At 40.9% G+C, this 8,983-nt stretch overlaps 1 non-coding gene across 1 annotated transcript; it reads left to right on the top strand.

The window, feature by feature from the left end:
* The first annotated feature begins 7,231 nt into the window (after positions 1-7,231).
* LOC112502386 lies at positions 7,232-7,338 on the top strand. Its single transcript, XR_003067678.1, has one exon. It is a non-coding gene; the product is annotated as a small nucleolar RNA R71 (small nucleolar RNA).
* Positions 7,339-8,983: the final 1,645 nt, after the last annotated feature.

Genomic DNA, 8,983 nt, shown 5'->3' with positions numbered 1-8,983 from the left:
GGTCACCTCTCTCTCTTAGCCATGATACTGCTTTCATATCGATTGACCACTTCTCCTCACTCTCTTTGATCATTAAGTCATCTGTATAATGAGGCACCCCCGCTTGCAACAACAATTTGTTAAGTAGGCCCGGGAAAAATAATTTCCCTTGATTCCTCCTCGCACAATAGAGGATGGCCTTTTCAATAACCTCCCCCACATCAATTGATTTACCCATAACTACACAATATAGTAGAATAACTCTCTCAACCGAAATGGAGCTATCATGAGTTGTCAGGTGGAGAGAGTGTCGAATAAAATTCATCCAAACATTCACGTCGGGAGTCAAGTTTGAAGCCCTAAAAGATCTCAACATGTAATTGCTGTGGGAGTCCCATGTGGCTCCGGGCTTTCCTAACTCTCTACCAATCTCCTCTAATTTAGCTTGGGATGCTTTGAGGGAGAGGGTACCATACTCAGTTTTTCTCGGGGGTGATAGGCCTAAAAGTCTGTTTATGGCCTTAGCCGAAAAGCTGACCTTAACACCCCTTACTTTGAGTTTGGTGGTACTAAAAACACAAGCCTCCGCATAAAATTCTTTTATCAACGTTAAATTAAAAGAATTCTTTACCTCACACAATGTTTGCCAACCGTGCTTGTCATTGATCTCCCGTATAAATCCAAATTCCTCGACGCTCCTTTGATCAAATCCCTTGTCGGGCAACACCTTCTTGTTCCTAAATTTGTCAAACATTTCTCGTGCCTTTTCTGAACTGAAACCATCGAAAGGCATCTGGGGCCTCGTAATGGTTTTGGGCTTAGGCTTGGACTTTACCCCAGATGGATCGGCTACCTCGGGCTGCCTTGATGATCCTTTTCGGGATGATTTACGTGGTGCAAAGGCCGTGTGCCGTAATTGAATAGAAGGTACAGGAGTACGTTTTGCTCGTTTTCTAGGGGGCTATACCACTTTGGATTTAGTTGCAAACACTCTCCCTAGCCCTTTTCTTTTCTTTGTGGGTATAGTGGTTATACCTCTTAAGTCGGCTTCCAAATCCATCTCTACTGTTGGGGAATCAGATGTGTCCTCCCAAGTAAGTGGTGTACCATGATCATATTCAAAGTGGGCAGCCTCACCAATGTGAGGAGTAGAATCGACCAAAACAGTAGGCTCAGGCAAGTGGGTGCAAGGGTGATCATACCAAGTCAAAAGATAGACTTTTGTGTTATTCAAATCAGTGGGGGATGGTGTTTGCATTTGTGTAAAATCTTCTTCCCCCTCTGAAGAATCAGAAGTAGTATGTCCCTCTACCAAATTAGGGCTCAAAACAGAAKTTACCTCAATACCCACACGAGGGTTTTCAATCGCCGGTGCAATGGGTGAGGTTGGAGCAGAGGTGTCGACGACAGTAGTTGGAGAGGATTGATGAGCATCGACGGTTGGTAGTGGTTCTGTGGGTGGAGAGTTCGCGACTGGTGGTGGAGACGGTTGTCGTCTCGTCGTACGCTTAGCCCTAGGTGACGAATCGGCGATGAGGGGTGTGACCAACCGTGGTCTAGGCGGCGATGGGGAAAAGGGGGGAGATGATGACAGGCCGTTGGCGACGAGGTCTACCCGTTCGGGCTCGCTCGTCCGTCGCGAAGTAGAGGTAGCGGCTCGCCGGCGATTACTTCTTCGCACCGGCGATGGTGGTGGGTCTCGGATGACAGGTTTCTTCGAATGGGCCATGATTGTTTCAATAGATAGTAGGTTAGAGAAAGTGATAAGATGAGGGTGTTCTTGAAGTGTAGGAGATTAAAGGAGAAAAGATGTTTGATGGAGAGGCGGTGCGATGAGTGGCGACGGTGATGATGATTCTTGGGAAGATGAAGTATCTCTTCTCAATTAAGCCCTCACCTTTTTCTTTTGAAGAAAATGGCGGTTGAGTCAAGAACTGGTGGATAAAACGGTTATATGGAGGTTAAGAAAGCATATCATTATGGAGGGAGTGGGTGGTGCTTGCATGGGAGACAAAAATTGAAAAGAATAGGCTGACAAAAATTCTTTTCTGATTTTTCCAGGCTGCTGCTGATGTCACTGTACTTCCTTTAATTTTCTCAAATTTTCACCTAACTTCACATGTGAAATCTGGACAGGAATGCTACAGCATCAGCAAAGCATCAACTTTTCTCACAATCTTTTCCAAATTAACCTGCACACTAACAAACTAATAAAACATAACTGCTTTAATACATAGATATAAAAAGGAAACATATTTAAAACACTATTGGACTTTGAAAAGTCCAGAAAACACCTTTATTTAAAGTGTAGCCCAATTCTCAGAGCAATGCTCTAGGAATGCTACATCATCATGAAATGCCTTAACTCGCTGCCCATTCACTTTAAACACCGTGTTGTCTTCCGGGTTGATCAGGTCAACCGCTCCATAAGAGTAAACTTTATGAATGACAGGGTCCAGACCACCTAGACTTGAGCTTTCCCGGGAATAGTTTCAACCTAGAGTTAAACAAGAGGACTTTTTGTCCTTCTTTCAACTCCCGGTGATGGATTCTATTATCATGCCACCTTTTTGTCTTTTCCTTATAAAGCTTAGCATTCTCATAAGACGTTTGTCTTTGTTCTTCCATTTCACACAGTTGTAACTTTCTTTTCTTTCCGGCTTCATCCAAAGACATATTGAGTTCTTTGATGGCCCAATATGCTTTGTGCTCAAGTTTTAGAGGTAGGTGACAGGCTTTTCGATAACTAGCTTATATGGAGACATACCAATTGGTGTTTTAAAAGCGGTTCTGTATGCCCATAAAACATCGTCTAATTTGAATGCCCAATCCTTCCTATTGGGTTTAACCACTTTTTCCAAAATACTTTTGATTTCCCTATTAGAGAGCTCTGCCAAACCATTAGTCTGTGGGTGATAAGCCGTGACAATTCTGTGGTTAATATTGTATTTTTCAAGAACTCCTTTTAACAAATTGTTCACAAAGTGGGTACCCTCGTCACTAATTAGTGCCCTTGGGGTACCGAACCATGTGAAAATATGTTTTTGGAGGAATTTAACCACAGTTTTTGCGTCATTTGACACGCATGTCATAGCCTCCACCCATTTGGATACGTAGTCAATAGCCACAAGTATGTATTGGCAATTATTTGATGGAGGGAAAAAACCCATAAAGTCTATCCCCCAAACATCAAATAATTCAACTTCAAGTATCCCATTTAATGGCATTTCATTTCTTTTGGAAATGGAGCCACTTCTATGACATTCGTTGCACCTCTGTGCAAAATTGTGGGAATCTTTAAAAATGGTTGGCCAATAAAAACTGGACTGTAGGACCTTGGTTGCAGTCCTTTGGCCTCCGAAATGGCCTCCGTATGGTGCATCATGGCAATGCTGCAGGATTGCTGCCACTTTAGATTCGGGCACGCATCTTCTTAACACCTGATTAGCACCAAGTCTAAATAAAAACGGGTCATCCCACAAATAAGATCTAGCATCATGAAAGAATTTTTTTAACATGAGGCCTGTGTAATCAGAAGGTTTTATTCCACAGGCTAAGAAATTTGCTAAACCCGCAAACCATGGTGTTTTTGGTTGGTCAATCAAGAGGATTCTTTCATCCGGAAAAGTATCACTAATGTCCATTCCTCCTTTCTCGGGTTCTTCCAACCTAGACAAATGGTCTGCTACTTTATTTTATACTCCCTTCCTATCCAGTATCTCTAAGTCAAATTCTTGCAATAAAAGCACCCATCTTATTAACCTTGGTTTTGCATCTTTCTTTGAGATTAGGTACTTGATGGCTGAGTGATCAGTATGCACAATTACCTTTGTTCCCATCAAGTAGGACCTAAATCTCTCAAAAGCAAAAACTATGGCCAATAATTCCTTCTCAGTTGTGGTATAATTGATTTGTGCCTCATTCAAAATCTTACTTGCGTAGTAGATTGAATGAAACACCTTGTCTTTCCTTTGTCCTAGCACAGCACCTACCGCCCAATCACTAGCGTCACACATGATCTCAAAAGGTTTGTTCCAATCCGGGGCAACTACCATTGGTGCGGTAACCAAAGCTTTTTTCAAAGTTTTGAATACATTTCTGCATTCATCATTAAAATTGAATTTTTGGTCATGCTGTAGGAGTAAACAAAGAGGTTTTGAAATTTTAGAAAAATCTTTGATAAACCTTCTATAAAATCCGGCATGACCCAAAAAGCTTCTGATTCCTTTAACCGTGGTAGGTTCGGGTAGTTTTTCAATTACTTCAAGCTTTGCCTTATCTAGCTCAACCCCTCTATTTGAAATCAAGTGTCCAAGAACAATTCCTTCTTTGACCATGAAATGACATTTATCCCAATTGAGGACCAAGTCTGTTTCCTCACACCTTTCTAAGCTCTTTTTCAAATTTTCCAAACAGTTGTCAAATGATGACCCATATACAAAAAAATCATCCATAAATATTTCAATGGATTTTTCAAGCATATCCGAAAATATGGACATCATACACCTATGAAAAGGTGGCAGGAGCATTACACAGTTCGAATGGCATTCTTCTGAAAGCAAAGGTGCCATAAGGACAAGTAAAGGTGGTTTTCTCTTGGTCTTCGGGAGAAATGGCTATTTGATTGTACCCTGAATAACCATCCAAGAAACAATAGAACTCCTTTCCGGCTAACCTATTCAACATTTGGTCAATGAAAGGTAGTGGAAAATGGTTTTTTTGGGTAGCCTTGTTTAACCTCCTATAGTCCATGCATATTCTCCAACCAGATACACCTCTAGTGGGGATAAGTTCATTTTTGTCATTTATGATGATAGTAAACCCTCCCTTTTTTGGAACACACTGGACCGGACTAACCCAAGAACTACTGGCTATCAGAAAAATAATTCTGGCATCTAACCATTTGAAAATCTCCTTTTTGACTACCTCTTTCAAGACAGGATTTAGCCTTCGTTGAGGTTCTATGGAAGTGAAATTTTTATCTTGTAGGATGATCTTGTGTTGACAAATGGAGGGACTAATCCCTTTAAGGTCAGCAATGGTCCATCCTAAGGCCTTCTTGTGCAATTTCAACATATCCACAAGTTTCTTTTCTTAATGCAATTCTAGGGTAGATGAGATAATGACAGGCAATTTGCCTTCTTCTCCTAGAAAAGCATATTTTAGATGAGATGGGAGTTGCTTTAACTCCAAATCAGGTGGTGATTCAATGGACAGTGTAAAGTCTTTTTGCTCACTATTTTCTAGTAGCTCAAATGCTGCAGCATCCACTCGGACAACATCAGTTCCTATTTCCTCTATTTCCTCAACATCTCCTTCTATTTCCTCATCAAACTCCTYTTCCAACTTAAAGTTCTTCTGAATTCCTTCTTCAAAGCACATTTCCTCTATCTCAGATATTCTTGAACACTCTTCCAAGTAATCAGGGTACTTTAGAGAGTTGAAGACATTAAAGGTAACTTTTTGGTCTTGGAGTCTCATGGTCAACTCTCCTTTTTGGACGTTTATCAAAGTTCTTCCGGTGGCTAGAAATGGTCTTCCTAAAATAATATGAATGTCCTTATCTGCCTTAAAATCTAGAATGATAAAGTCCGCCGGAAATATGAACTTATCAACTTGTACCAAAGCATCTTCAATTTTCCCCTTAGGATATGCTATGGACTTGTTGGCCAATTGGAGTGTGATTGTGGTCAGTCTAGCTTCTCCTATGCCTAAGGTGTTGAAAACAGACAAGGGCATAAGGTTGATACTAGCTCCTAAGTCACATAGGGCTTTCTCTATCTCCTTCCCTCCTATTGAACAAGGAATGGTAAAACTCCCTGGATCTTTTAGCTTAGGGGGTATGCTATTGGTCAAAAGTGCACTACATCCTTCATTAAGGGCTACAGTCTCGTATTCAGTCAACTTCTTTTTCTTGCTTAGGATGTCCTTCAGAAACTTAGCATAACTAGACATTTGCTCAATTGCCTCAACAAGTGGGATGTTGATGTGCAATTCTTTGAACACATCCAAGAATTTCTTAAAGTGCAGTTCCTCTTTTTGATTCCTCAACCTTTGGGGGTAAGGAATATAAGGAGGGACTGGTTTTATCACATTTTTTCTTGGAGGTGTTGAGCAAGATGGGTCTTGAATGCCTTGGGTCTTTGTGGTACACTTTGGAGGTTCAAATGGAATTTTAGTATCAAGCTTAGGGGTCTCTAAAACCTCAGTTTTTTTTGACTTTTTTAAGGCATCCTCAGGAAAGAGTAATGGAAAGTCTGATCTAGAGGGGACAGAAGTGGTGGTCTCCAATGCCTAGTTTTCTAAGGGTAGGACCGGTCTTTCTTTGGCAGGAACCAATGCTGTAGCATCAGCCTTTGTCAAAATTGGTGCATTATCTTTTTGTGCTTTTTTTTCCAACTCCTTCCCACTTCTAAGGGTCACTACTTTCACATGTTCCTTACCTAGGTCTCTAGGGACCTTTGTATTACTGGGCAAGGTACATGGGGCTCGATTGCTCTGGTTAAGCGCAAGTTGACTGACTTGAGTCTCTAAATTCCTGATGGCTGCACTTTGTTGATTTATCAAAGCTTGGTTTTGGGCTTGTGCATGTCCAAAAAGTCCTTTAATCATTGCTTCCAAAGAAGATGATTCTGTTTGTGGAGGAGGTTTGGTCTGAAAAGGTGGTTGTGAATTCTGAAAACTTTGTTCGTGAGTCTGAGAGTTAGAACTGTTTCCATGATGTTGTGGTTGGAAATTGGAAGTTTCTTGTTGCTTATGGACTGGTGGATTTAAACTTGGATTGTTCCAAGAAAAGTTCGGGTGTTGTCTCCAACTGGCATTATAATTGTTGGAATATGGATTAGCTCGGTTATGAACATAATTTATTGATTCAGAATTATGAGTACAATGTTCATATGAATGATCCCCACCACAGCACACACACTGCACAGATAGGACTGATGGGACTGGTGTATTAGCAGCTTGCTGTCCTCCCTGACCAGAAGTTAAATTTTTCAGCATGTTGGTCATGGAGGTAAGCTGAGCTATTAATGCAGTATATGCATCTACATCATGTATCCCAGCAGTCTTTTTCTGTGATTGAGCACGTGGGTCAGCCCAGTGCCCATTGTTGGCTGATATCTTTTCCAGGATTTCATATCCTTCATTATAGGTCATAGCTGTAAAGGCTCCGCCCGCAGTCGCTTCGAGCATTTGTTTTGCCATGGGATTTAACCCATTGTAAAACGTCTCAAGTTGAATACAGTATGGAATGCCATGGTGTGGGCATTTCCTCAACAGCTCTTTGAACCTTTCCCACGCGTCAGAAATAGCCTCATCGTCCATTTGTTTAAAAAGACAGATTTCGTTCCTGGACTTAGCGTTCCTTGTTGATGGGAAATATTTTCGCAAAAAAATTTCCGCCATGTTACTCCACGAAGGCACAAAACCCGGTGTTAAAGAGTTAAACCATGCTTTTGCACGATCCCTGAAAGAAAATGGACACGAAGTGACCCTTAGAGCGTCATTTGACACTCCCGGGATCAAGAAAGCATCTGTGATTTCCATAAAAGATTTTAAGTGCGAATGTGGGTCCTCCGAAGGTAATCCAGAAAATTGGCCATTCGTTTGCAACACGTGAAACATTATCGGTTTGAGTTCGAAATGAAGAGTGGTCATATGTGGTCTAACTATCCTGGAATTTAATTGCTCAAAATCCGGAATAGCATAATCCATGATCCTCCCATTTTTGGAATTTGCCAAATTAATAATGTTCGGAGTTTGTGCTCTTTGGTGCTCATTAGGTTCCGATTCTGTGTCCAAATTATTATCATTATGATTATGTGGATGTCCTTGTTGAAAGTTCGGGAATGGTGGAATTTGTTCAAAACCCGACGGTTGGTTTTCCAAATGTGGTATTTCCGGAATAATTGGGGGAGGTAACGCCATGTTTGGAGGGAGTAGAGAAAAAAATGTTTTTTGAGCCCTCCTCCGATGGTGAAACATTCTCTCAATATCGGGATCAAATTCAAAAAATTCTTCGTGTTGTGACCGTGGCATACACCACTTTAAAAACGATTCTGATGGTACTAGAAAAATCAAATCTTTTAATTTACTCAAAATAAAACTTTAGCGAAGCAATCCCCGGCAGCGGTGCCAAAAACTTGGTCGGAGTGATATCTCACACCTTTAGACTTAATGAAATTGGGCCACAAAGCAAGTACACAATACGGCCCAACGTCGTCTTTCCCAAGTAATAAAGTGGTACAAGTACCGGATTATCGTCCACAGAGATTGTAGCCAAAGTTAGATTAGAGTCCAATGATAGAGATGATTTCAGATGACGATTTTCAAGACTTTTGTTTGATTGTAAGGTGAATTAAAACAGAATACATAATATATAAAAGAAGCAAGGRTGTRAGACTTAAGGTGAGACCCAAACACAAATTCCAGCAGCCAATGCTATAGGAATGCTATAGCAAGCCGTGTTTCGAAACTAAGTTCCACCATCTATTTTGAAGGCATTCCTCTCAGACTTCACCATTGCACTATCTTATAGCTTTCCACCCATATCTCTATGTGGTGTCCGGACCGGGGATAGTGACACGATGGTGTTTTCAAAAAAATATATGGATAAACAAATCTCTTTGTTAAAAATCACTCTCTCGAGTAGATTCCCATATCATTCGGGTTGGCGTGTTATTGATAGTTCATCTTTGAATCTATCACACTTTGATACTTTCGAAGAGTGACCAACCTGTCGGGAGTTAAGTTTTGAAAAACATAAATGACAAGTCTCCTTGTTGGCAACTTTCTCAAGTCTACCTCTTATGTCATTCAAGTTGACGTGCTTATTGATGGCTTATCTCTAAGTCCATCGCACTTTAACACTTTCGAAGTGATCAACCCATCAAGAAGTGTGCTTGAATTTTATAAAAACTCGAATGAAACAATGGAACGTTGTTTACGAAAACACTTAGCTACTTTTGTTTGGTTTTGAAAATCTCACCTTTCCGTCTCACAC

The sequence above is a fragment of the Cynara cardunculus genome, unplaced genomic scaffold (genome assembly GCF_001531365.2).
Source record: "Cynara cardunculus var. scolymus isolate 2C unplaced genomic scaffold, CcrdV1 Un_Scaffold_1327, whole genome shotgun sequence".
In the NCBI taxonomy this organism is placed as follows: domain Eukaryota; kingdom Viridiplantae; phylum Streptophyta; class Magnoliopsida; order Asterales; family Asteraceae; genus Cynara; species Cynara cardunculus.
The sequence above is the reverse complement of the archived record's forward strand: the minus strand, read 5'-3'. Positions and strand labels throughout refer to the sequence as shown.